This window comes from Mus caroli, unplaced genomic scaffold (genome assembly GCF_978045245.1).
Source record: "Mus caroli unplaced genomic scaffold, Mus_caroli_1 scaffold_1, whole genome shotgun sequence".
In the NCBI taxonomy this organism is placed as follows: domain Eukaryota; kingdom Metazoa; phylum Chordata; class Mammalia; order Rodentia; family Muridae; genus Mus; species Mus caroli.
This window is the reverse complement of record NW_028227256.1, coordinates 180,994,989-181,022,929: the sequence shown is the minus strand read 5'-3', so window position 1 is coordinate 181,022,929 and position 27,941 is coordinate 180,994,989. Positions and strand designations below refer to the sequence as shown.

General features: G+C 42.4%; 1 protein-coding gene across 2 annotated transcripts in view; it reads left to right on the top strand.

Annotated features, from left to right (window-relative positions):
- Positions 1–27,941, top strand: part of Disp1 (dispatched RND transporter family member 1) — a 130,136-nt gene that overhangs the window by 12,520 nt on the left and 89,675 nt on the right. For both annotated transcript variants that reach the window (XM_021158768.3, XM_021158753.3), the window contains exon 2: positions 4,398–4,485. The gene's annotated coding sequence lies outside the window, so the exon portion shown is untranslated. The remainder of the gene's footprint in view (positions 1–4,397; positions 4,486–27,941) is intronic.

Here is a 27,941-nt window from a genome sequence, read left to right as displayed (position 1 = left end):
AGTTTTTTAATAAAATATTTATAAGAGGTTTTTACTGAAAAGAAAATCATTTCCAAAAATACTACCTAGGATGCAAGCAGCACACATTGACGGCTCAGCCTGCTGCTCCTCTTCAGTGTACCCAGTGTACTAATCTGCCTTTAAGAAGAGGAGAAAATAGTGCCTCATTTAGCAGTAAATTTAGGAGGACATCCTGGAGTAGAAGATAATTTGAGAGCAGTATTTCATACGATGTTTTTCAATATAATATTGTAATATTGTTACCTATGTAAGATGTTTTGCCTAACAACACCAGAACAATGTATTCCTAGCAGATGGTACTAATTTGGTGTTTTGGAGCCATGGTTTTCACTTCTTATAGAAAGATGGGCATTTCAGGGGCCAGTGGCTTGCTTTGTAAGTGTGATGCTGAGTAGGAACCAGTCACATTCATCTCACAGTCAGTGTAGACTCTAGATGCCGATGATCCCGACTTCTCCTTAAGTGGACCATGTGATCTGCTGTATCACTGGCTTGGCCTCCAGGTCTTGCAAATCACATAGCTTATCTATGAAATCAAGATGGTTTCAAAGAACCCTTGGGAAGTGGACTTATGAAAGGAACTTTATGCAGCTTGTGAATGGGTATCAGGACCTCCTTCCCCTCCTCCTCTTCCTCTTCCTCCTCTTCCTTTTCCTCCTCCTCTTCCTTCCTTCCTTTCCTTGAGACTGCTGCAGTATAGGTTGGCTGGTCTTCCCTACACAGTCCCTGCCATCAACAGTTAATCATTCAGCTAAAGCCAATGGGCTGTCCCACTTTATGTATAAGAACACATGCTCTCTTTCTGAAATCTTAACCTCTGGATTGTCTTTCTGTATGTTGTTCTGCTTTAGGCTTGGGCTGGGCTGATGATTAGATGTTTGAGTTGATAAAAAACCAACTGAAATTGCTAAGATTGGTACATGGACTTGGATGCCTGGAATGTTTGCTGTCCAGGTCCTTTCTTTTCAGAATATGTTTACATGGTAGGTGTACAGAACCCTTAGTGCACCGACCCCTGCTTGTGCTAATGTGCCTGCTTCTTGATTGAGAATTTGATACTGTGATATGCCATTTCAGCTCAAGCATTGTAAGGTTGTCATCTATGTGTTTAGAGATGCACACACGTGGAGTCGTGAATTTAAGTTCACTGTGTGATGACATGTAAAACATGGGGAGATTATTTCAGGGGTGCTGGAGCAGGATTTTATATCTGACCACCCCACACATAGAGTGAGGTGCGGTCTCTGCAAAGATGGCAGAGCCGTTTATTTGTTATAACCATTGATATCCTAATCAGAAACAGCTTAGGAAAGCATACTGGTTTGGCAGAATAGCAGCTTAGAGAGTAGTGGTGTCTTAGGTTCATGTAACAGAGTATGTCAAAAACCTGCTGTGGAATGCCAGGGTTTTATTGGTTCTGATGAAGAGATAGTATCCCAAACCAGAAACAACTCTATGAAGTAGGGCCTGGGGCTGGATAGGGCGAGGGCACTGAGACGGGGCCAGCATGGTCTGAAGTGGGAGCCTGAGCAGAGGTCAGAGGTCGCAGAATGTGTTTGAGGCACCAGTTTGGTGGGAGAATATCTGATGCCTATTAGAAGGGTTCTATACGACGGAACCAGATCATGAAGGACATTGAGTGTGCTAATGATTGTGAAATAGTGAGGTGATCCTTCATCCAGATGACAGCTAGTTGTGTATTGATTGTGTGCCAGGTGCCAGCTAGGCAGAATGCTGCAGCAGGCAAGATCATAACTCCTTAGGGGGCCTAAACTGGTATATCTAAGTCTTAATTTACTGCTTAATGGCATAATGACTTTGTAACTTTGAAATTTAATGCTTGCTGGTAGGTCTGGACCTGTCTATGATGATAAAATTACCAAGTCATTGGTTTTTTTTTTTTTTTTAAACCAACTATTCTAGTGTTTACGATTTAAGAAGCTATTATAAGAACTTTCAGTTTGGCCAACTGATCATAAGATATATAGAAAGCTTTTTATCATCACTAGCAAATATTTTGTATTTCATAAGCTATTTTAGGTGGTGGATTTAGGGTTTGGTTTAATAGAATATGAAGCCCCAGGCTCAATTTTTAGCATTCCCCCACAAAAAAACTTTTCAGTTGAGATTTTTAAAAATGCAGAATACTTTTTAGTTAATTTAATTTCTTGTGGATTCTGCTTAATTTAGTTTTAAGTTAAAAATAAGAGACTATAATTTAGATTATATTTTTTTTTATTTTAAATTGAGCCATATTAAATTTAAAATCCACAGACTGCCCCTCTGCCCAATCACTGTCTGAATACTTGTACCATCTGTGGGGCTAAAGGGTGGCATGGAAACACTGAAGGTTGGCATTCTGAGCCTTGTGAAGGCAACGTGGAGTGAGGGATGACTTCTCCATACGAAGTAAACACTTATTGTTGTTTCATAACCAGAAAAGGTTTAGAAAAACATGCTGGATAGGCAGAGGTATAGTTTTCACAGCTTACTACAGACTGGGAGACATGACCCTAATAGTCATTAAGAGCAGTCAATTCCCTGTCACCCATGGTGCTAGGGATCTAACGCAGGACCCCATGAGTGCAAAGAAAAGATTCTTCCAACTGAGCTGTATCCCCAGCCTGAAAAAGTGGGGTGTAAGTATTTGAGATGACTGCACTCTATTTAGGATACTTGTATATGTCTGATTTTGGGCTGATGGCATTTAGTCTTTTCATATCCCATAACCACTCCCTAGCATCCTACTTAAAGATAACCATAGTTGTTCACTGTCCCATGCTGGTCACAGTGTAGTTCAGACTCTGTTGCGGGGTGGAGCACGTGAGGAGTGGGCTTGGCCTCAGGAAGGAGTAGGAAAGGCTTGGTTCTGCTGCCCAGCCTTGGTTAGGATCTGCCCTTGGTTGCTGTCCACTTTCTTCATAAAACTGCTGCTCTGCCCTGACTGAAATATGGTTTGATAGATAGATTATGAGGCGTTCATTTCAGAGGTTCTAGTCAATCTAGAGCAGGAAAGCCTAGGTTTAAACTTGAGCCTTTTCTTATTTGTGCCACCCAGATGTGGATACACTGTTTCTTAATCTGATTCTTCATTAATCAATGGGGACTACTCATTCTTATTGTAGGTTGTTGCAGTGAGGTTTAAAGCTAGATGCTCCAAAAGCAATTCATAAACTTCCAAGGGCCATTTAAATGTCACGTATCACTGGCAAACTGACTGGAGTCATCGGAAGATGTCATGGTCATTTGAGGACTAGTGTGTTTCAGATTTCAGAGTTCTTTGAATTTTGAATTATTTGCATAGACTTTATCATCTGAGTATCTTGGATCCAAGAATCCAAATCCTGTGGCTTGCTGTGTACCTGACCTTTGCCTACAAAGCTATCATAGATCAGGAGTTTGCCAGTTCTGAGGGGCTGGGACCTTGTGTGTACTGTACCCAGTGTTCAAGTACATCATACTTATTCCATTTCTAAGTTAAAAACCTTTATAGATTTCTATGTTTGACTTTTTTTCACATTCCTATTTGACTTTTTTGTTTGTTATTTTATTAACCATCTTCCATCTCTGAAAACATGGGATGGCAGAGTATAGTACTCTGCTCTGTAGCTAGATGAAGAAACCAGTTCTTTGGGGTCTGGTCTATGGAAGTAAAGAAAGATCAAATTGGCAATGGCTCCCACCCTCGATAGCTGTGAATTTGGCCTGATGCATGCGATATTGTAGACTTCTTAAAATATTATGTGATTTTTGTCTTGTAACTTAATCACACTGTTCTCCAGCGTGGACTTTGTAGATGACCTTGGTAAGTTTCAGTGTCACAGGTTAGACATATCTTCTGTACCAAGAGGCATACCTCCTATCTTACTGTTGAGAAATCTCTCACAGCTAGGCAGTGCACATGAAGCCTCTGTGTGGAAGGAACCCAGACTGTAGGCTTTTTAAATGGCAGATTTGTTTACATATATACATTTCAGTCATTGTTCTTAGAGGGACTCATGATAGGTAAGCCATAGTTTCTGATGATAATTTTATAATTCCTTTGAGTAGGTTAACTATAACCTTTTACCTAGTTTTTCTGAGAGAATGCTTTGACCTTATACATGAGCGATTGGGTATAGGGTAGGTTGCTGACTTTTTTTTTTTCAGCTACAAAGTAGATTATATTTTTTAGTTTGCAGAATTGTTTTTAGGATGGAGAATAATACATGCACTGTATGTGATACAGTGTTCCTGTTTTTGCTTTACAGTCACCGTGTAACTATTTTATACTGTCTGACGATAAGTTCCTCTGGTGTGATGTGAGCCTTCCAGACATCAGTCTTGTGGGTTTCAGTCACTGGGAGCTAAATTTAATATGTATTTTTCTCCCATAGGTTTCTGAGAATGAAGACCCATCGTGGTTGTTGAATTATATGTAGTAATTGATGTACCAACTGTCACAACAGCGTCACTGAAAACGAGGTAATTCAAATTTAAAAGTGTCTGCTTACCTTTTAATTTTCCTTGTGTCTTTTAATATAGATGTTAATAGTCCTTTTGAACTAAATCAGACCCATCTACACTATAAAATGTAGCTATCATTCTTTGTGTCCATGTGTGTGTGCAAACATACATGCTTGTGGGTGTATGTGCATGTGTGCAGTTAGTGTGTGCAAACGCACATGCTTGTGGGTGTATGTGCATGTGTGTGGTTAGTGTATGCAAAGGCCAGAGGACAACCTCCAGTGCTGTTTCTCAGCAGCACCTACTTTCTCCTTTGAGTCAGAGCTCTTCTGTCCTAGAGCTCTCTAACCCGGCTAGGCTGGCTGGGATCCCTGCCTGCCTTTGCTGCTCTAGGATTACCAGCCTGTGTCACCTTGCCTTGGTTTTTAAATATGGGTACTGGGGTCATACTTAAGTCGTTGTGTTTGCAAGCTAAGCACTTACTAACAGAGCGATTTTGCAGCCCTACCCATGCACTCGTTACTGGAGATTGTTTGTTGTGTACTGTGACTGCCACCACTGTGCTCTGTGATGCAGAGAGTGAGTGGGGACTTTAAAGTGAGCTGTGGCATGTGCAGAGTTACCGCCTTGCACATATGGACGTTTCCTCAGATGATCTGAAATGTTTACTTTGTATCACTCAGTGACAGGCATAGAGTCAGTAGGTCACTTTTGGCATGACCATCATAGAATGTAGGTACCCATACCTACATGGTATAGCATGCTATGTGTGCAGCTAGCTATATGGCAGAGATAGAATGGGCTTTTGCTCCTAAGGCCATGGTAAATAAACATGATAGTAATTCAAGTACAAATAGGACTTCTGTCTAGACCTGCTTGCTCTATGGATTTTGTATGTAGCACAATGTATGTATATTGTATGTTACACATTGCCTGTTTTACAGGAAACCCTCTTATGTTAGTAGAATACTGAGGAAAAGTCTAGTGTGATAAATACATACACTCATAACATGGTCCTATATCATGTCAGGTATCCTGAACTGTACATAATTACACCCCTATATGCCTGGCAATAGAGATGCATTTATGCCAGCTTCAGCGCAGACTGAGGCCACACAGTGCACTGCTGCTGCACCCTGTGGTGCCTGCTGTAGGCAGTAGGGAGTTTGAGCTCTTCTTGTCATGGGACCAGTGTGGAATGTGTTCAGTTGTTGACTAAAACAGTTCTGCATGATAGTGTTTTCTATGAAGCAACAGAGCACTGAGCTCTTTGGTGTAATCTTATTGAGGAGTTTAGTGCTCATTGAGGAGAAAATAAGCTTGCTAGAAATTATGTCAAGTGGTAAATTTATGTTTCATTTAGGCAATTTTGCCATCTGTTAAACTTACCTTAATTTGATTTACCTATGTAGATTTCTTAGACTTCAGTTTGTTTGTTTGAGGCAGCGTCTCACTTTATAAAGTGCAGACCGTCATTGAATTTGAACTGCCTCAGCTTCCTGACTGTTGGGTTTCAGGTGTGAGGCTCCCACACCTGCGTTAGAGCTTTGCTCTGTACTTAGCGTGACATCAGACACTGCTGTGGTACCAATGGTTTGAGATTGGTGTAAAAGGAATGAGGGATTCTGTTTTCTGGGAACAGGTTTGTGACTAGGATCATCTTGTAAACCAGAAGATAAGAACAAGGAGAAAAAAATTAGGATCAAGTTATTTTATTTTCACAAGATGTAGTTGCACGGCAATTATGATCTCAGCACTAGATTTTAGAAATATTCCTCCTGAGAAAATGTGGCCGGGAAGGTTTCTTCCTTTAGTTCCATAGAGTTGGTTCAAGGATAACATTTTTGTAGTCTCAATAAACATACAGAAGTGGCAGTATGTGCCCACTGTTTAAGGTCCACTCAGATCTAGTGCTCCATTACCATTTTGTATTAATTTCTTTGTTTTTGTTTTGTTTTGTTCTGTTTTGATGTGATAAGATGCCGTGACCAACTCAACTTAGGTACGAGTTTATTCTGTAGGGACAAGAGTCCATCTTGCTGGAGAAGCATGGCGCAGGCAGGCACGGCCCCCGAGAGGTCACACCCTAACCACAGGCATGCAGCAGAGAGTGAACTTGAAATAGGGTGAGCCTATATAGTCACAAAGCCCACTCCCGTGACTTCGTCCAGCAAAGCTGCACCTCCTAAGCCTCCCACAGCAGCACTACTAATGGCCTAAGTATTCAAATTCATGAACCTATGGGAGCTGATTCTATTCAACCACCACACATTTGGGGAAAAAAATTGCCATTGTCCTATGTGACTTCTGGGAGAACGATAATTGTGGCAAGATGGACTTCCAGGAGGAGAAAATGTCCTGGAAGCATCACTGGAGAACCAGGGCCTCCCAGATTTCTTATGTGTCTTCTTTAGTAACTGACTGGGAGCTATGTAAATCAGTGTTGGGACGTTATTTCTCCACTGAATGAGTGAGAGTGAAATACTAAGGGTCCCTTCCATTCAGAGAAAAGAGCTGTGGAGTTAACAGTAGTGAGACAAGCTAGTCTGCAGGGTTAGGACCAGGCCACTTGAGTCACATTGGCAATGTCGTGTATTGCATCATATGGGTCTGTGAGTGTCTGCTTCTCTGTCTGTTCCTGTTGTCCCTTAGCATAAGATCCGATTTGTGCACTGTGGATGGTGACATGCTTTGAAAAGGCAAAGTACTTTACTGAATGAGAGTCTTGCATTTACATATCTCAGTCTATTTTAATTGCAATTAATTTTAAGAACTCGATCATCTCTCATAAAACATACCTAAAAATCACTGAGTTTTCTTGAAATTTTATTAACCAATAGTTTTTATTGTTTAGGCTCCTAGTTTTAGGCTTCCAGGAAAATTGCGTGGAAAATATAGAACCTTCCCTTATGCTCCCTACCCCCTGCCTCCCCAATTTTCTCCTTCTTTTTCAACATTTTTGCATTAGTATGGTACAGGTTTTCTCCCCAAATGGCAAGTGAATGCTTGGCATGCTATCATTAACTAGAACCCATAGTTTAGGATTTATATTAAGATTTGTGTTGTCATATAGGTGCTGACAAATGCTACAACCCGCTGTCAGCATCCCCAGCCTGACTCTTCCAGGAAACACTGCAGGCATCTTCTTAGAATCATCTTGCAGTCCATTCATTTAGTGAGACCATGACGGAAACGCTCCCTGCAAATAGATGGCTTTTTGTATTTGTCTTACTTTCCACTTAAGCCATCTTGAAACACCTTCAAGGGAGGGAATATTGGGGCGCTGAGGACTGAGGTCTGTGTACTTCTGTGGAGCAGTCTTCTGGGAACGTTGATGCTGTAAGGCAGCATGTCTGTTGCTCCTTCCCAGCAGCACTCTGGGGGGGCGGGGAGAATTGGCGCTAAAACACAGCGAGAGCCTTGGGGTTATCTATCGAGCACATGGTGGCCTGTTACTGTCTGCAAGCGGAAGCAAGCGGCCTGACGTAGTCCATCACTACCGCTATTAATTAGCTTTTACCTAGTGATGCAAGACTTCAGAGTTCCTTCTCTGTGACATTTTAAAACTTTAAGCAGCTTATCAATCATGTGATTAAATCTGCCTCAAAAACAGCTATGTTTCCCCCTTGTGAAGTGGACATTAAAAAAAGTAAACCAAACACCATGAACTAGTCAGTGAAGCTGTAAGGGTGTTTGATGAAAAATCAGCCATTGTTTTATGCTTTCTCATAACACTGTGAGTGTTTGCCAGGGGAACATATCGGTGGAGGCTCCTTTGTAATAAAGTCTTCTGTATTCATTTTAGAAAGAGAATCCATTCAGTGGTGTGGTAGACTTTCCTGCCTGAATGCAGAAGAAGTTGAACTCAGTGGTAACTCAGTAGATAAGCTTTAAAAAGCTATTTTCTATTAATTTCATTGTATGAAAAGTAACCTGTTTTAGTAGAAGCTACATGGTGATTCTATTTTCTAGACTTTTTGTATTGTGAGCTTTTGACAAGTTGTTTAAAAATCATTTCGTAGCTTCATGCATAGCAAGCATTATAATAGTCATTACGTGAAAGAAAATACTTCTGACTGGTAGCTTGAAAAACAGATGTGTCCTTACAGTAGAATGTCATTAGATTTCAAATGGAGACAATGTAGACAACAGTGCAACATAGTTGCAAATATTGTCCTAAGTAAAGTAACCAGCCATAAAAAGTTATACTGTGTTGTCTACTGTCTGGTTCATAATCCTAGAGACCAGTGGGAGAATGGTGGTTGTCGGGGCTTAGGGAGGAAGACGATGGAGAGCCATTTAATGCGTGTGGAGTCTGTGCTCCACTTGACTAACCTTAAAAAGAGTCAAGGTGACACCTTTATGTATGTGCACTGCATCACGAAAGAAAATTAAGAAAAATCAGTTCAAAGACAGATGCAACTGTTATTTCCAGTGGATTAGCCATCAAGGATGGGGTATACTGGAAGTCTGAGTCTTCCTAGGAATGCATTATCTCATTTCGTAAATATTTAAATTTAAGACTATAAAGCTGCTTAGAGCTAAAGAGGAAGACAGCCATTTTGGCAATTACTGTCTACTTGGAAAATAGATGGAACGCTTTTTATTCCTATAGAATTTTCTCTTCAATCCTATTTTGTCATCTGTCTATATTGACTCAAGTTTTTTGTGTGTTGTACTTAAATCATCTAGGGTAGAGAGCACAAGACCAGGCAGCTGGAACTGGCCAAGTTCAAAGGGAGTCACGTGTGCAATGGTTGGAGGTGTTTAGAGTATCCACACAGTGACAGTTCCAGGAGGTCTGAGAGCTGTTTGCCGACTAGAAAAGGGGCAAACTGCTGAAGATGATGTCTGCTTGTTTTTCTTGTTGTGAGGAAGTTATTTGGTGAACAGAAGGGAGTATTGGTTGACGTTTGGGAAGCAGAAGGCAGTACTATTTGTGCTAGGTCATCATTTCCAATGTTCATTAATTATGAACTAGGCCTGGGGCAAGAGTGAAAGAAGATGTGATAGAATCCTGGTTCTTTCTTCCCTGTCACCAGCCACCACTTTGTCTTGTAAAATCTTAAGCAAATATACACATGATTATGTCATATAAACACATATATGTACACACTGTATTTTAATTATGAGTATGTATAAGCCAGAGGGGAGTACCTGTTCTTCAGCAGGCATTTATAGATAAGAAAGATTTGACCTTATTTGTAGTATCATTACATAGCATAGGCCATGCATGAAAGATGCTATCAATAATGATGAAATAAATGTATGCCAGTTGGTAAAGCAGCCTTTTATCTGTAAACCTCTTATGACTGTTTTATTGCTTTCTCTAAAATAAGCATTATTTTAAATAGTTTAAAGTACTTTTTAGCAATAAATAATTATCTGTTGAAATGGGTATGGTGATGTGTGCTTGTGATCTCAGGAGGCCGGGACAGAAAGAGACTGAGTTTGAAGGCAGCTGGTATAAAGTGACACCCTGTCTCACAACAAAGAAGGACTTAGCAAACATTTCTATTCTGCTTACTGCCTTGTTTTACACTCAAAATCATTATAGTAAAAATCCTATGAGGTGGTTGCTGTTACTGCCATTTGCATACATAAAGCATTGAGTGCAAAGACATGAACTTGCAAAGGACCCAAGATCTCTGTGCATGGTAGATACCCCTTTAAAGCAAACACAAGCTCAGGAAAGAATTCCTGTCTCCAGAGCACTTCCATAGTCAGCTTTGTAACAGTAATACTGTGCATGCCTCTTATCTTTTATAGTCAAATACAGCTATGGGAATGCTGTTTTATAGTTCTAATAAGTTATAGATAGATTTGATACACACACACACACACACACACACACACACACACACACACACACACTCCTCTGGGAATGGGAGCTCACCGAATCCTCTCTTCAGCCCCAACCACTTTGTTTTGCATTTTTCCTCCTTCTGCATCCCCTTTTCCTTTAAAATAAAGAGCCTGATAGCAACTGCTTTATATTAGTGATCAAAAACATGGGATAGTGGCAGAGTTTTGTACATATTGTATTTTTCAAGGTGTATACCATGGTAACATAGAACAACATGTTTGCTTTAAAGGATTTTTAGTCTCTCTATCTAATAGTAGCATGATAAACCTCATTGATTCTAACTAATTAGGGAATCTGTGCAGATCTAAGGTTAACACAAAACAGAAATGCTTCTACAGAAATGCAGCTTCACTATTGCACACACTGCTTCCCAGCCACACTGACAAAGCAGAGCCAAGGGGAAGGGTGTAAAGACAGGCAGCGGTGCTCTGTCACTAGGTCACTTGTAACTGTGTGGGAACCTGAGGTGATGGACACTGCTCATCAAGTCTCTCTAAATTTTGAGCTTTCATTTTAAGAATCAAATATTTGCACTATTTATTTTACTAAGTCATTTTTAAATAGCTTGGTCAGTCTTTATCCCCATCCCCAAACTGTGGGCTGAATTTAGAGCCTCCTGTGTGCCAGGCAGGTACCCTACCCTGAGCCACACCCCTTCCCACCTCGACTGTGGAAAACATCTCGAGACAGGCTCTCTTGCCCTGTTGCTCAGGCTGGGCTTGACTTTGTTCTGCAGCCCACAGAGCCCTGGAGCTCTATCTTCCCGTTTAGATTTCTGTGTAGATAGAATTACAGGCCTGTGTTGTTTTTATGTGGTACATCTTACAAATTCTTAGTTATCTATGCCCCGAGACTAGAATGAAACATGGAGATAAGGCACGATAGGAGACATCCCCTCTAAACGAGTAAAAGCCACCCCTCTGAGCAGTGTTAAAAGCGCAAGCAAGAACTGAAGACTATTCATCCCACAGAAGTGAGTGATTAGTGATTGGTGACACATAAAGCATCTACAGCCCGGGGTTTTGAAAAATCCGTATTAAAGGCTCCAAAGGGTAAAATCAAAACGGCCATCCCAAGACAAGAAGGAGACGAATGAAAGATGAAGAAACAGATGGCGCTGACAGTGATGGCTGCCCCACCTGGCATGGATGTGAAGGTACAGGAGGCGTAGCTTTTCTAGTTAGCACGGAGTGGAGAAGCATAGCAAGACTAGACAGAGGAGTCACTTCACCACTGTCTCCTACGGGTCCATCGCAGTTCTTGCCACTTGGACTGATCCTGATGCATTGGTATCAATTCTCCTGCCCTATGTGAACCGATTTCGGAGAGGGAAGAGTTAAGCCTAGTGACCTCACCTAAGCTTTATTATAGTAATGGGGGAATCAGGGTGAAGGGAGAGTTCCTTGGGCAACGAATGAAAGAAAGGAGGCTTTCAAGTGCAGCCTAGAAGGTGGGAGTTTGGTGGTTTTTTTTTTTTTTTTTTAGAAAAAATATGGCTAATTGAGCAGGCTTTTTGAATTAAACCTTCTTATGCTTGATTGCACACTGAAGTATTGAATCTTTGGAGTGTATCTGTATCAGTGCTGGCTAATCTGCCTTTCGTTATGCAATGGGCAGCTGATCCAGCTTTCATTTTAAGAAAGTCCTTGGTGCACTTGACCACTAAAACACATTCCAGCATTTGCTGTTCATTAGTGTCGTGACCGAAACAAAAACACTTTAATGCTTGATCCCAGAGTAGTTTGAAGTTAGTATAACTTTGCTCAGAAGGTATTTAAGCTTTAGTATCAGTTACAAATAGGCCATGAGCCAACTTTCCAAGCTGTTTCTGAGTAAGACATTGAGTTTTTCTGAATATAAAAAAAAATACATGATATGGCACTGTGCCATGTGGAGGGAACAGAATGGAACAATTACTGCAGGATTTGTCCTTATAATTGTCATTTCAACTGAGCCCTCTAAGACACTGTGAAGTGGGTAGAGGAACTCTGTCAACAGTTTGCTAAAATTTAGTTTTCAGTCATGAAGGATGAACTTTGAATATAAAAAGAGGACTGGGTTTGAACAATAATTGAAGTTTCAACCCACTCTGTGAACTGATGCAGGACAGCAGTATCCAGAGATAGCACGGCAGAGCAGAGAGTAGCAGTGTAGACACAGCATGCTAGAGCGGAGGGTGGCAGTGTAGCTACAGCATGCTATAGCAGAGAGGACGTCAGTGTAGACATAGCATGCTAGAGCAGAGGGTGGCAGTGTAGACACAGCACATTAGAGCAGAGAGGGTGACAGTGTAGACACAGAACATGCTGGGTGGAGACCATATGAGGGTAGGAGGTAGGAAGCACATGGCTCCGGGGTCGGGGTCGGCTGTGACCAGGATTGCAATACAGAGAGACTGTTTCTGGCTGATGGAGGATAGTTGTGCCTTCAGGCTGTTAGTTCATGTGGTCTCAGTAGAGTCACTACTCAGAGGCTGTTAGGACACAGGCAGACCTACAGTGGAAAGACACTTTGCTGTGACTAATTCTGTGTGTTATTACATATTCTCCATTAGGATTTTTATGGCTTATGCATACTGTTTGAATTTTGTAGCTGTATGAAAGCACAGCATTTTAAGAACTCTATGAACGGAGTTTTCGTGACTCTACTGCATTCACTCTTTATTTGGAGATGCAAGCTTACAGGCCTTACATCCGTATTTCTATCCGCCCTCAAGTTGTCCCAGACATGGCAGGTAAAATTAACCCTTTCTGCCAACGTCTGTGTCCTTTGCTCCATCCTCATGACATGTGAGCACTTCCTCACATTCTGTGATGAGCAGATACTCTAGTTTCATCCAGCACATTCCAGCCCTAACTAACTCTGAGCTTAGCTGATTTGCTAAAATTGTTAGCTAAGTAAAACTGTGTCTGTGACTTTCACGTTCCGTGGACCGACCGGCAAGACTTGAAGAAAGCAATGTTGTAGGTCCGTGTGTAGTACATGTGCCTACATTTGTCTCTTCTTTTTATTCATTCCAACGCTGACACTGAGTAATTCATCCTCCTGACACTGATTGGAGTGCCAGCCCCACTGTCCACTTATGCCCTGCTCTGCTTCCACATTCTGTTCCTTCCACTGGGTATTTGGAAGTGAGGCAGAGCAGAATTTACTTCAGTGGTCAGTTACAAGTGGTAAGCAAGAGTTGTGTATAAAATGATATGGTGCCTGCCTGGAAGAATTAAGTCAACACATTTACCATTTCTACATTCTCAAAGTACATGCCTCAGTTTTTAAAGCGTGGAGAGTAAATCAGAGTGGCTGCTGAGGAGCCATGCATAGACGTGCAGTAGACATTGTGGAGCTAGTTCCGAGGAGGGTCCCTGTGACTGCAGCACGTGGGATGCTGAAGCAGGAGGATCGCTAATTCACGGCTCATCAGGCTACATAGCCAGCTCTTACCCTCCTCAGCCCCACTGGAAGCTTAGAATTCATACTTCCAAAATGGTTATGGAATGGTAATCGTGCATGTTCTCACATGCAGATCAGTTATGTTTGAAATGCGTTCAAGATTAGGTAAAGGTCAGCTGCTTTCGACTATAGGTATTGTGGGTTATAAGCTCGGTGAGGTCAGCCTGTGTCTTGTTTAACTGGATGCTTGCTTCTTTTATGTCTAGTGCATCAACTAAACACCGAGCATGGATTATGCTACATCTGCCCTGGGCAGCTCACAGTCTGGTTGGGAAGACAGGCATAGAAACAAGATAGGCAGAAATAAAAAGCCCCACTGCATGTAAAAGCACTGCTCGTCTCTCCTGTGGAATAGTGAGGTCAAGGCACAGGCTCAGGGACTTGCTGGGCCATTGTCCTACACACAGGGATAAGGAGGATGTTTAACTCCCATGCGTTGTCTCAAAGTACTTGCCTGTCCTCTCCTCATACCCCAGATCCTCTGTGTCATCTGCAAGGACAAAAATAGTTGCACGCTTGGATTGCGTTCCCCCTACGTATCTCCTGCATTTAAAGAGTTGGCCTCTGTACAGTCCCCACGAGTCACCAAGAGTGGTTGTGTGCATCCTACACGGGGCAGTGACAGCACTTGGTTCTAACTCTTTCTCCAAGTGTGTCTTGTGTTCTATCACTAAAGTCAAGTGATCCTTTTCTATTGTATAAGATTAAATTCATGTATTTTAGTTCATCTTTTTTTATGTTTATCACCTATGACAAGATAATTTCAACCATCCACTTAATAAAAAACCACCACATTATCAGGGTGTGCCCCAGCTTAGAAACACATGCTTGACATTTTGCCCATTAGCCACATGAAAATATCAATTACAGAAACTTGGAGAACAGTTACTTGCAAACCTAGTGTTCATACAAAACAAAATAGAACAAACAAACAAATGAACAAAAACCCTTTTCAAAGGAAAACTGTCATGAGATGTACTAGACCATCTGTGTATCGTAAACCTTTCAGATCACTGCAGCTGAAGGACAGAGCCACGGCTCTGGGGCAGTTTGAACAGAACAATATTGTAAAAATTATCCAAACCAAGCAGCCTGGCTGTGACAGGAAAGACTGGCATTCCAAGTAGGAGCTGAGTCCCCCAAAATCATCATGTACACGCATCACCGTGTCAGCTGGAAGAGTTTAGAATTCCTCTAGGAAAATGAGATAACCAAGCAAGGCATTTTCATGCATCTTAGCGGCTGCAAAAGCCTGTGGAAAAGAAACCTTCCTTGAAAGCCACGCCGCCCTCCTCCCTGCACTGGGACTCTGACCTTAGAAACACATGCATTTTCAGGGTCCCTTCCTGTGCTTCTAATAATCAGATGGACAGGCACAAGTGCTGTGTGTCTTCCTTTGCTTAACTGTCGCAATCAGCTCTGGGTTAGTGAATGGAGCAGAGACAACCCAACATCATTACACCAACATTACACCGACTTAACAGAGATGGAAGGAGTGTCTGGCATATATTAGGCTCTTGGTCCCCAGTAGTGAGTGTAGTACACAGAGCCTTTGTTCTCCAGAAAAGGAAGTATATTCACGTCTCTGTGCTGTAATTCCTATGTAAGCAGTCTCAAGTACACTGAGGGACTGAGTAGAGTCTTAAGCAGAGAGTCAATTAAAACCAACAAAATAGCTCAGCTGGGAGAGTGTTAGGATCATATGTACAGGTACTGATTTGATAGAGAAAAGACATTCACTTTGTCACTGTCAGTCTGTTTTCTGTATTTTAATGGGGAAACAGGCGGTGGGGCGTCCCCTTTACCTTTTCAGAAGTGGTGATAGAAAAAAAGCGTTTGGACCTTGAAACAAATTTTGTTCTGGAAATAGAAAACACCGCGATACACGCAATCGATGTGAGCCACAGCTGAGAAAGGTGTGTGAGATCCCTATCTAAGGCTGATGTAGAGGGCTCCGCAGTCTGTTTTAGAGAGCACTTGGGGCTTGGGCTCTATGCACAACCGTTTAAACTACTTATCTGGTCTAACTCTTTATAAAGATGATAAAATGGAGGCGAGGGGTCACATAGACTGCTTCAGTGAGGGGTGTGTGTTCGCTCGTGCGCGCCTGCAGCCATCCATACTAAAGTTTGCTTCTTTGTAGAAGGACACCCCTGAGTTAGAGCTTCTGAGAGCAGCACTTGAGCTTGTCGCCTACAATAAGAAGGCCAGAGCCAAAGCTCTCAGGGAGGCTGCCCTCTTCCCTCCTAACATTCTCTCCGTCCTAGGCAGATAGGAAACTGGAAAAGGATACCTGACACTTCAGCCCTAGGGTTTTTAGAAGCCAGTTAAGACCTGTCAGAAATGATAGATTTAAGCAATTAATGTTTCAAGGTCCTCAAAATTATGTTCTTAAATCTACCTAACTGGAAAAATATGTTTTGTTCATTAGGAAGACTATATGGAGGAAGGCCACAAACCAAAGCATTCAGAAAGCAGCATATTTTACCAGTAATGAGCTGTGGTCTCTGCAGGGCGGCCACGTGGAAATCATTATTCTGTCCCAGCAGATAGACTGTCACCATACTTCTCACATCAGAAGCCAGGGCTCCATTATAGCAGCCACTCTGGGCTTCCCAAGTCATCCCTCTTGCTGGCCAGATGCTTTCCGAACTTAATGAAACTAAGCTTCAAGAGAAGGCTAACTTAATCCTGCAGTGTGACGCTCCTCCTCCTCCTCTCCCTCCTCCTCCTCCTCTCCCTCCTCCTCTCCCTCCTCCTCCTCCTCTCCCTCCTCCTCCTCTCCCTCCTCCTCCTCCTCTCCCTCCTCCTCCTCTCCCTCCTCCTCCTCTCCCTCCTCCTCCTCCTCTCCCTCCTCCTCCTCTCCCTCCTCCTCCTCTCCCTCCTCCTCCTCCTCTCCCTCCTCCTCCTCTCCCTCCTCCTCCTCCTCTCCCTCCTCCTCTCCCTCCTCCTCCTTCTCTCCCTCCTCCTCCTCTTCTTCCTCCTCTGTCTCTTCCTCCACTTCCTCCACCTCCTCTTCCTCTTTTTCTTCTTTTAGTTTGTAAGCCTGTTCTTCCTCCCTGTAGAAGATTTTAAGTTACATTTCGCACAGTATAAGTTGGTTAGGTATGTGATTTGAATGCTTTCTCTCTGAAGTGACTGGAAGTTTTCTCCAATTACAGCAGGTGGCAAGCCTATCATTCTCCAGTTTCAAAACAGATTCCAGCTGCTTGCAAGAGGAGAGCTAAACAGAACGCTTAATATTTTGAAAAATATGTCCTTGGAGGAAAGGTTTTCCTGTTCATAAAGATTAAATTATGTAGTTTGGCCACTCTGAGGTGTGAATATTTTGAATACTATCACTGTCATTTATTTTTTTTATCAAGTTCAAATGGAAAAATTGAAAATTTAATTTTGTCATGCAGTCCTTTGGTCGCATGGGTCTGGTCTGTGCGGTGCCAAGATCTGCGCAGTCACATTCCTCTGTAGAGAATACGTGTTAGTTTTCAAAATTCTCAGCAAATATAGCCGCGGCCAAAAATTCCTCTGTTGGGATTCCTTCCGGCCCGGATGAAGCTAATAGTTCCAGGCTGTGTCGCTGTCAGTCATCCCTAATCCAGGTATGGGCGCTCGCTGTCTGTAATTTTCTTTTTCTGAACTTAAAGACTACGTTTGCCCCTTTCCCGTGAGACATCAGTGCGAATATGCCTGGGATTCCAGCAACTGCAGATAGTTGGCCCTTCCACATGGACACAATTAGGCTTTGCTTTAGGGCTGTTGTGAGTATGGGCTTGATGACAGACATAGTACAGGGGAAGACAGGCCGTGCTGGGCACTATGGCAAACAAGAACTTTGGAAGTTGATGCCGTGGAGAGCAGCTATTTCCAACCACAAAATGCCGTTTGGGGGTAAAATGTGAAATTAATTAAGTGAATGTTATATTTTTGTGTTTATTACAATTTTTTTCACTAATCACAAGACTTTTAGACACATTCAAAGTATCACCAATAGTCACCATGTCTTCAGACCAAACCAAATTATCTCTCTTCTTCCCCTCTCCCTCCCTATCTCCTTTACTTTTAATTTAAAATTGTATTCATTCATTTATTCATTCATCTGCTCAAGCACATGTGTGTGTGTGTGTGTGTGTGTGTGTGTCAGAGTTCACATGTGGAGATCAGAAGACAGCTTGCAGGATTCTGTTTTCTCCTTCTATCTACCATGAATGTCCCAGGGATTGAACTCAAGAGTATCAGACTTGGTTAAAAGCACCTTTACCCATTGAGTTTCTTGCCAGTCCTTCTGTTCTTCTTGATAGTAGCCCAGGCTAGCCTGGAACTTGTGATTTTGCTTTCTCTGCTTTCTAAGTGCTGGAATTTTAGAGACATATACTATATCCCACATCATTTCATATTTTAAACTGTTTTTGTTGGTACTTAAAAATGACATGGTAGACAGTTTTGAGTTTCTATCTCAGTTGGCTCTGTGATCTTAGACTGGCGATGGGTGATCTCTGAGTCTGGGTTCTTAGTTCATGAACTAGGGCAGTAAATGACAGTGTTGGTTGAAGGATGTAATAATATGGCAGATATGAAGTGGCTGAGGTATGCCTGGTATTTAGAAAATGAAAGTTACATGGCATCATAAATTGCCTGCCTGTTGGCTTATTTATCTTATATTACTTTTTAAGGCCTCCCCTATTTTTGTTAATTCAGCTCTCCTGTATTGAAGTTTAGGAGTGTGATTTAGTACATACATTTATCAAAAAATAAAAGGTTTGCTGGCTATCTCCCAAGAGACATTGAAGACGTTTGACTTTCAGCCTGATGCTGCTTCAGTGTCCCCAGGGCACCATCTCTCTGGGGAGACTGGATTTGCTAAAGTAGACACTGTGTATACAGATCCAACCTGAGAACAAAGCAAGCAGAGGCCAAGTCTTTTAACTCCTACTGGGGCATAGCGCTCTCTCTCTCTCTCTCTCTCTCTCTCTCTCTCTCTCTCTCTCTCTCTCTCTCTCTCTGTGTGTGTGTGTGTAGTACTAGTCCCACAAGGGAGAGGGAAGGAGTCACAGGGCTTAGATGTTCCGTGGTATAGGCAAACGTGGCATTGTCTACACTTTGCTTGCCTGCTTCTTTTTGAAAAAGGCCAGAGCAGAATGGATAGGTGACCACAGTGGTAGAGATTTGAACAATGTTTTGGAAATTAGTGGGAAGCTAAGAAGTGGGTATTTGCAGGTTGGAGACAGAGTAATTGAACAAGCAGCCCTGCAAGGTCACAGATTACACTAGGTTGGCATTAGTCACTAAAGCATGGATGTTCTTATTTTAAGGGAAGATAATAACATACACTATACATAAGGAAGTGCTTTAAATGGTGTTAGAAGGTGATAGATTGCAAAGAAGAAAATGAAGTAAGTGCATTAGGCATACTGAGGGGAGGGAAGAGGCTGCTCGTGCTTTAAAATGAGGTGGCTGAGTAGACTTATTGAGCAGTGACTTGGAGTTAAGGACTGAGCTGTGACCATGGCAGTATGCTGCTCTAGGCATAGAGATGGGAAGTTAGGGACTGAGCCCTGACCATGGAGGTATGCTGCTCTAGGCATCCAGATGGCTAGTGTGAAGGCCTGCACAAAGTGTGGACAAACTGGAGAACCATGTGACCACAGTTGAAGAGATAAGTTGGGGTTGGAGGGGGGAGAGGGGGAGAGAGGGAGAAAGAGAACGAGAGAGAGAGAGAGAGAGAGAGAGAGAGAGAGAGAGAGAGAGAGAGAGAGAGGAAGAAGAAGAAGAAGAAGAAGAAGAAGAAGAAGAAGAAGAAGAAGAAGAGGAGGAGGAGGAGGAGGAGGAGGAGGAGGAGGAGGGGGGGAGGGCAGGAAGGGGCAGGGGGAGAGGGAGATCAAGAGAGAGAAGAGAGGGGAGAGAGAGAGAAAGAGGGAGGGAGGGGGAGAGAGGGAAGGAGGGAGGGAGGGAGAGAGAGGGAGGGAGGGAGGGAGGGAGGGAGGGAGAGAGAGAGAGAGAGAGAGAGAGAGAGAGAGAGAGAGAGAGAGAGAGAGAGATTGATTGATTGTGCGTGCACGCAAGCGCTTTCAAGGACCCAGGTTCAGTTCCCAGCACTCATATCAGGTGCTCATAACCACCTCTAAGTCCACCTCCAGGGGATCTGACACCTTTGGCTTATGTGGACACTAGCACACATGTGCATGTAGCTCCCTAATATACATAATTATATGTGCACATACCCCACTACCACATACACATAATTTAAAAACTAAGAACTGGAGAGATGAAGTCAGGTAAGAAGAGCTGTGAGTGGGTGCTGGAGACTGTGTCGGGTATGTTTGGCCATTGTAAGAATGTTCTGAGAGAAGTTGGAATGACATGGGCTGACCTAGATTCTATCAGGGTCACAGGAGAATGTGCATGCTGACCTGTGGTACTCTCTGCTTGCCTGGAATGGTCAACACACAAGAGGCTACCAGGCTCGCTATGGCTCATTACACTCTCCACCCTGAAGAAGCACATACAGGAGCATGAGACATGGTGTTTAGACAGACTAGTTAAAAGAAGGAGGTCTACATGCAGTGGTTTGGGGGTCCCCGCTGGAAAAGCTTGTTTGCCATCTTAGCCAATGATGATGTCAGGAGATGGTGCATTGTACAGGTCTAAGCACACCTGCTATTCACTTCCATTGCTTCTCTCTTTACTTGAGCAGACATGTTTGAACAAAGTCTTTTATGTAAGAGAAGACAAAATAGATGGGAAAATAAAACCTGCAAACTCCTGGGTAAGGACATACAGTATCTATAAAAGAGCAACAAGGTGCTAGCAGGGCGCCATTTCCAGATAAGTGAAGGAAGGCTCTTGGTCATCTAAAATGCTACTCATTCAACAGAAGAGTAGGAGGAGAAATACGACAGTTTTATAAAGTATATTTTAAAAGGCAAGGAGATGCAGAATAGAGATATAGGGTTGGGGGACACCTTGGAAGACTGCCTAACAACTGACCAAGAGCAGGAGTTTCAGGAAGCTTGAAGTGAATGACTGTTCTTCCCGTCGGCTCTGTGGGCCGGACTCCTGGGGAATGTTCTGCCCTTGTCCATTACTCTGTGTCTAACACAGCATGTGCATATAGATTCTCAGATATCTTCACTGAAATTAGCCTTATCTTTTGTAGAAAAGATGCAAAATAAACTAAGAAGGAACCAATGGGAAGGGCTTTTTTTTTTTTTTCTTAGTTGGGAATAATATTTTCAACAGTCTTAAGTAAGACACCAAAGATCGATTTAGATAACAATGGCAGTGTGATTGTGCTGACAAAGGGACAGAGAGCACTGGAAAGGGCTAGGATGCCTGAGTCTAAGCACAGGTGATCCTGAGGTGAGCTCAGCGTCTAGAGACAGCTGAAAGAATGGCTGGGGAAGGGTGTGGTCGGAGCCCTCACCTCCAGCACTACATATCTGTGGAAGTAGTTGTCAACAGTGTAGGTTTGTTTTGGCCCTTGAATGTTGCACCCTTCCCTGTATGAAGTCCACGTCTGTCTCCTAAGTCCATGTCTGCAGGGAGCCCTTCTGTGGATCTGCATCCTTGGCTTTCTACTTTCTTTGCTGACCCCTCCTTTGTTACTGTTTTGATCATGTTCCGTTCTGCACAGGAGCTTTTGGTGAGTGCTTATGGCACTGTTTGTAGAGTTGCTGGAAACTTCAGGGCCTGGAGGGCTGGAGTTGGTCACCGTGGATATGCCTCTGAAGGTTACCTTTGTCTCTCCACTTTCTCCATCGACCCCTTCCACCAGGATTGCCTGCCTGCGCAGTCATGGGCACTAGGAACCAGAGTAATGCTTTCCTCCTTAACTTGTTCTGGCAGGTATGTAGGATGCAGAAAAGCCCCATAGAAATCTGCACATGTCTCCGAACGGATGTGCTCTTTTGTTTGCTAGTACAGTGAGTGAGACTGTCACCACAGGGCCTGGAGGTCTTTTGCAGGGAGTTGTTTCCCAGACAGTCATTGGTGATTCTCTTGTAGCTTCTAGGTAATGCTAATACATTTCAGTGGCGTGAAGGCCACTAGCCTGCCAGCCTTGCTCCTTTCAGTTACTTAGTGTGGACTGTAGGCTAAGGACTGTTGGCTCTGTTCACTGGAGTCACACTGATCGACAGCATCATATGTCATTGAGGAGATGTTAGTGTTTAAAAGACCGTGGCCTTTGAGGTTAGACAAACCTGGATTTCTAACTCGTCTCCGTGCCTACTAGCCCCTTTGCTTCCCTTCCCTGATCCCAGTTTCCTCCTTGGTATAACGGAAACCATCATTATTCCTCTGTGAGGAGGTTGTTGTATGGATTGAGTGAAATAAAGCAGGCGACCGACTCAGTGCACAGTGATGGCTGGTGTGTGCCCACTCTGTCCCTCCTGCCTTGTGTCTCAGGGAGGCCACCACTATTTGCTCAGACCTTCTGAGCTCCCATCTGCTTGTCAGCAGGAATTTTTCTCATTGGTAAGACTCCAGCAAGTGTTGATGGCTGCTGTCAGCCTGTCTGCACCTCCCACCCTCCCTCCCAAACACTACCACTCCTTGCCCTTAACTCCCAAGGCTCACTGCTTCAAAGACATTTTCAGTTTTCATCTGTGCTATTTCTTATATTTTCTTTCTGCTCTTTGAAAACATCATAATAAATTATTAGTTTTTCATTAAAATGATGTCTGGCATCAATAAAGCAAAAAGGAAAAGCTATGCTTTCTCCCTCAATTCTCTAAGGTTCTTTATTATGAGAAGTCACCTGGTGACACACACAGGCTTTAGAGAAAACAGGACACAGGTTTGTTTTAAAGGATGTCTATTGTATAACTTCTAGTATAGCGAAAAAAGGTTTTCTCAAAGCATTCTCCACCCCACAGAGTGTGTGCTGTATTCAGAGAACGTGATAAGAACATTTTGTAGTGCTTTCAAGCTGGCATGTCCTCAGTCATGGAGTCTGTTCCGCTCATCTCTGTCCACTGATGGCTAACGACTGTGTATACAGAGCGACTGCCATGCTGCTGTTCTGTTTGCTCATGCACTGCTACTTTGATATGCTGTCAGACCTGCAGCGTTAGTGTAAGGGCTTGCTTATGTTTTTATCTTGCTCTGCCTGATAGCTCCAGCCTCGGTGTGTGGACCTTGGCTGCCTCTAACTGTCGCTGGAGTGCTGGAGGCTTCTTGAGTCTGCATCAGTTCTTTAGTTGTCCTTCTTGACTTTTATATTTTTGAAGAACTTGGAACAGTTGTTCTGAGGATTATTTCTTTGTTTGTATTTGTGTAATGAACACTCTTAATGAGATTAAGGTTTTGCAGTTCTGTGGAAAGCTGTGGCAGGAGTGCTGTGCCTCCAGGCCATTCATTGTGTCAGCGGGTGAGTGATCCATTGGTACAGAGAGAGCACCAAGAGAGTACTGTTGCTCTCCTCCTTAAGATGCACAGGGGCTTCCTCAACGACAGGTTATAGTCTGTCCCTTGTGATCCCTGTGTGAGTTAAACTGGCGTGTGCCTCCTTAGCAGCCTCTTATTTCCTTGCAGATTCATTGATGCTGCCGTAGGGAGGAAGACTTTCTTATTTAGGCTTTATTGATATTAGTTTGAACTCACAGATTATTTTATTTAATAGGTTATATAAATATTACTATATTTAATATATTAAAATGCATTTCACATTATATTTATATGGTATAATATGAATTATACATTTATCAGCATATTAACATATATTTATTAAATTAATATCTATTTGTAATATATTATATAATGCATATTTATTTATATGATTTATATGTAGATAATAATCTTATAAATACTTTATTATATACAATCATAATAAAATATATGTATATAATATGTTTAACTATAAACATATAAAAATAAAGTATCTATACTATTCTATATTGTTATTAATTTATTACCAGCATTAAATGTTTTGATGCTTAAATTAGTTGAGGTCGAGCTAGTGGGAGCCCTTGCAAATAGCCTTTGTGCTCTGAGGGTCGTCACCATCCATTCAGCCCTCATTATCTTTCTGTTATATTAAGATACTCAAATTCGTTTGTCCTTTCCAGCCTTAGACCCAGCCCTTTCTTTAAGGTGCTCTGGCTCCTTTTCATGGAAAATGGTATTTTAAAACCAGGATTTGCATGTTGGGTGTGATGTTGTTACTGACATGTCATTTGTTAGAGATTCCCCCCAGTCTCATGTTTTCAGGAACCAAGCTAAGAAATGCATGCATGTGTGTGTGTGTGCATGAATACTGTCTGCATTAATTACATCAGTTAATTACATTGATTACTACAGCTCTATGCAATGCCCAGTACTCATTCTAGACTCTGTTTGCATCCGTCTATCTATCTTTCTTTCTCTTTTCTCTTCTCTTCTTTTCTTTTCTTTTCTTTTCTTTTCTCTTTTCTTTTCTTTTCTTTTCTTTTCTTTTCTTTTCTTTTCTTTTCTTTTCTTTTCTTTTGGTTTTTGAGACAGGGTTTCTCTGTGTAGCCCTGGCTGTCCTGAAACTCACTCTGTAGACCAGGCTGGTCTCGAACTCAGAAATCTGCCTGACTCTGCCTCCCAAATGCTGAGATTAAAGGCATGCGCCACCACGTCCGGCTTGTTTGTAACTTTCTAACAGTGGAAAAGTCTGCTGTGTAGCATTATTTTCTGTCCCTGCTAGGACCCCTGCTTTGGCATTGAGTGATAGGTTTGAATGAAGGAACTGATACAGTTACAGTGTTAGGCACCCTCACTGCACGCTCTGTGGTTGGGATGAAGTGGAAGTAGAATTTTCAGTTTTCACTTTGACTATATGCTATGCAACTATGTGAATATTCTTGCTTTTTACTGTTTAGAGTATGAATCTGATAAATTATTCAATTGCTGTGAACTATTAACATCTAGCTTTTTTTTTTCCAATAAGAAAAAGTCATAACTTAAAATAAAATTGCTCAGTTAGAAAAATAGCTCCTTTGTTTTAAAACTCCTTGGGTGTAGGCAGCAGTACTGAACAGATTTCAGCATTTCTAATTACAAAATTAGCTTGCAGACTTTGTCTGGCTCGTTTTTCACACCTGTCAGCTGTAGCAGTGTGAAATATGTTCCTCACATGAGACCCTTGCTGTGCCTCCTGCTGCCAGAGAGAGCCTCCATCACTGCTGTTACTGGGCTGCTAGAAACAAGCATGTGGGGGGAGCTTATGAGCTGGGGACCAGGAAGTTTTGATAACCTTAAGACTCATTTCCAAATTACATTATTAACTCTGTGCATAGCGTTGGGAAAACATTGGATCTCCTTCCCTGTGCTCTCCATGTTACACAGTAGGTCTCTTTCCCTGTGCCCCCATGTTACACAGTAGGTCTCCTTCCCTGTGCTCTCCATGTTACACAGTAGGTCTCCTTCTTTGTGCCCTCCATGTTTCACAGTAGGTCTCCTTCCCTGTGCTCTCCATGTTACACAGTAGGTCTCCTTCCCTGTGCTCCCATATTACACAGTAGGTCTCCTTCCTTGTGCCCTCCATGTTATACAGTAGGTCTCCTTCCTTGTGCCCTCCATGTTATACAGTAGGTCTCCTTCCTTGTGCCCTCCATGTTACACAGTAGGTCTCCTTCCCCTCTACCCCCATGTTACACAGTAGGTCTCCTCCCCCTGTGCCCTCCATGTTATACAGTAGCCCCCTTCCTCCCCCAGTGTCCTCCAGGTTGACAGTTGAGGACAGCCATTAGTGTTGATGCCTTGGAAGGAACTTACTGTTTTTGGTTTTTTCTCCCCTATGTCTTCAGAAAATGTGGTCTGTTTTTCCCTGATGTAATTAAAACTTCACTTTGTGCTCATAAGCTCATACTTTATTCTTAGAAGTGTGCTTTTGAAGTGGTCTTTACTGGTTTCAGTCTGGTTTATTTACCTCAGGTGTGCCAGTTGTCGCTGTGGTTTCTAGTACCAGTTCCGAAGGTGAGTTTCTCATAGTATCAGGCAAGTAAGGAAGGCTGTTGCATGGCATAACTGGCAATTATTTTTGTTTAAAAGAAAATTTTCTTCACTGTGGCTTTTTTTTAAACCCAGGAGGACATATTTGTTTTAGACTTTTCTCTCCATACTTATGAGGGAATAGATCTTTTAAAGCTGAATAGGAAGGACCATAACCTTCCAAACCCTCTGGTCTTAAAGGCTTTTGTTGTTTAATAAACAAAAACAAAACAACTGAACTGGCAATTTCTATAAATAGTCTTTTGTTTTAGAGTAAACTTGAGAGCCAAGTTCTATATATTCAAGCCTTTGAACTGTAGACATTTGGAGCTAGCCATTTTCTATGGGACAAGGTGTTATTGTCATACTGTACGTCCCCACTCCCTGTTTTGGTTTGTTTCTGTAAACACATATTGTTCAGACACTGGCTCTGTATTGCTGACTGACTCTCACACTCTGCCCGGACAGCACTATCTACTGGCTGTAGTTCCTAACACTTCTTTGCACTTTTAGCCAGTAACCATTCTGTTTTCATCCTTAACTCTGTCGCTGTCCCCGTTGGTTTACAACGCAGGAGAGGGGTGGAAAGGCACTGCATTTGCTGTGGCCACTGAGGTTCAGGGTTGACCTCAGAGGGAGCTGTCTTTGTCAGTTAGAGTGAAAACCAGTGTTCGTTCTCCATTTCCAGTCACAAGTGTAGCAGAGTATTTATTTTAAAGGCACAAAACAAACTTTATGTTTACTCAAATTCTGGAAGGCCAGGCTGAGTTAGAAAGCATCATGGGGCAGAGCCCTGTGTTGCCTGCGATGGAAGAGGCCGGTTCTCATTTCACAGTTGTATCCCTAGGCAGAGCAGAGTTGGCACACAGTAGGTGTGCAACAAAGGGCTGTGCAGCGAAGGAATGGCTCTCAGGAGCTTTGCTGTGACTTTTCTTCTATTATTTTTTTAAATTAAAAACGGATTCTTCTCTCATACATTGACTGTTCATTTCATAGATGCAGGAGCTTAATCAGGAGATGGAGTCTCTGGGGCAGTGGCAGAGGCCCAGAGTATTATTTTATATCCATTTATCACTTTCTATATCTTTGAAAGGACTGATTCTCAAGCTATACAATAGTTGCAATTAAGTCAAACACAATAATGTGAAATTTTATATGTACTGCTACAGTGGCTTGACCATTTATAGTTGTTATTTGCATATTCATTGTCTGTAGTCAGGCAACTCTCGTGTTCTCATGGAGGTACTTGAACAGTTGCTTTCGTGAGCTAATTTTGTTCCTTTTATGTTGGTCTTTTAAAACTTGCTGATAACTTCTCTGCTGAGGGCTACCATGACTTCATTTATTGGACAGAGTGTAGTGTCACTGACTTGAGTGTGAAGGGACTTCAGAAACTGTCTTCCTGAAGGAGTTCATTATTTAGACAAAGAAATGGGCCTCTGAGCGTTCAACTAACTTGTCAATGTCTCATCAATAGTGGGTGGCAAAGCTGGAAGAAGAGCCTGGGTTTTATGGTCTCTGGTGCAGTGCATTTCATTGTGAATAATTTACCTCTAACAGGCAGATAAAATAAGAAGTCAGAGTTTTGGAGCAGGATTGTCTAGGCAGTGATAGGTGATAGAATATAGGGCAATTGAGGCAGGCTTACAAATCAGTTACAGTGGGCTTTTCTTTCCTCCCAAGTGCTAGGTCTCTATGCCTGTTCAAGAGGGGATAGTGAGAAGATGGCCTAAGGAGAGGAGGAGTCGGGATGGCACACGCCTGATAGGTCTGGGCTGCTCTCAGGGCAGGAGGAATGATATGGAGAGAACCATGCTGTGTGTCTGTACCATGTGATACCTAGTGGGGACTGTCCACACTGGGTTAACTCTGCTGTTGTGGATTGAAGGAAGGCATAGCCAGGAAGGAAATATTACTTCTTGAAAGAAGAACAAAGCCTAGCATATGTGTGTGTGTGTGTGTTATGTATGTATGTACATCTACCTGTGGGTTTAAAGATTGTATTTGTATTGATTAAATGAGCCCAGAAGGCATTTAGGAGATACTTTGATAACTTTATCTTGGATAACTGCATCATTTAATGTTACATCCATGTATTATTTTTATTAAACATAATGGAAATAAATGAAAATCCATTCATAGAATTTTATCTTATTTTATTAATCATTTTATTCATTTACATTTCAAAAGGTATCCCCCTTCCCCG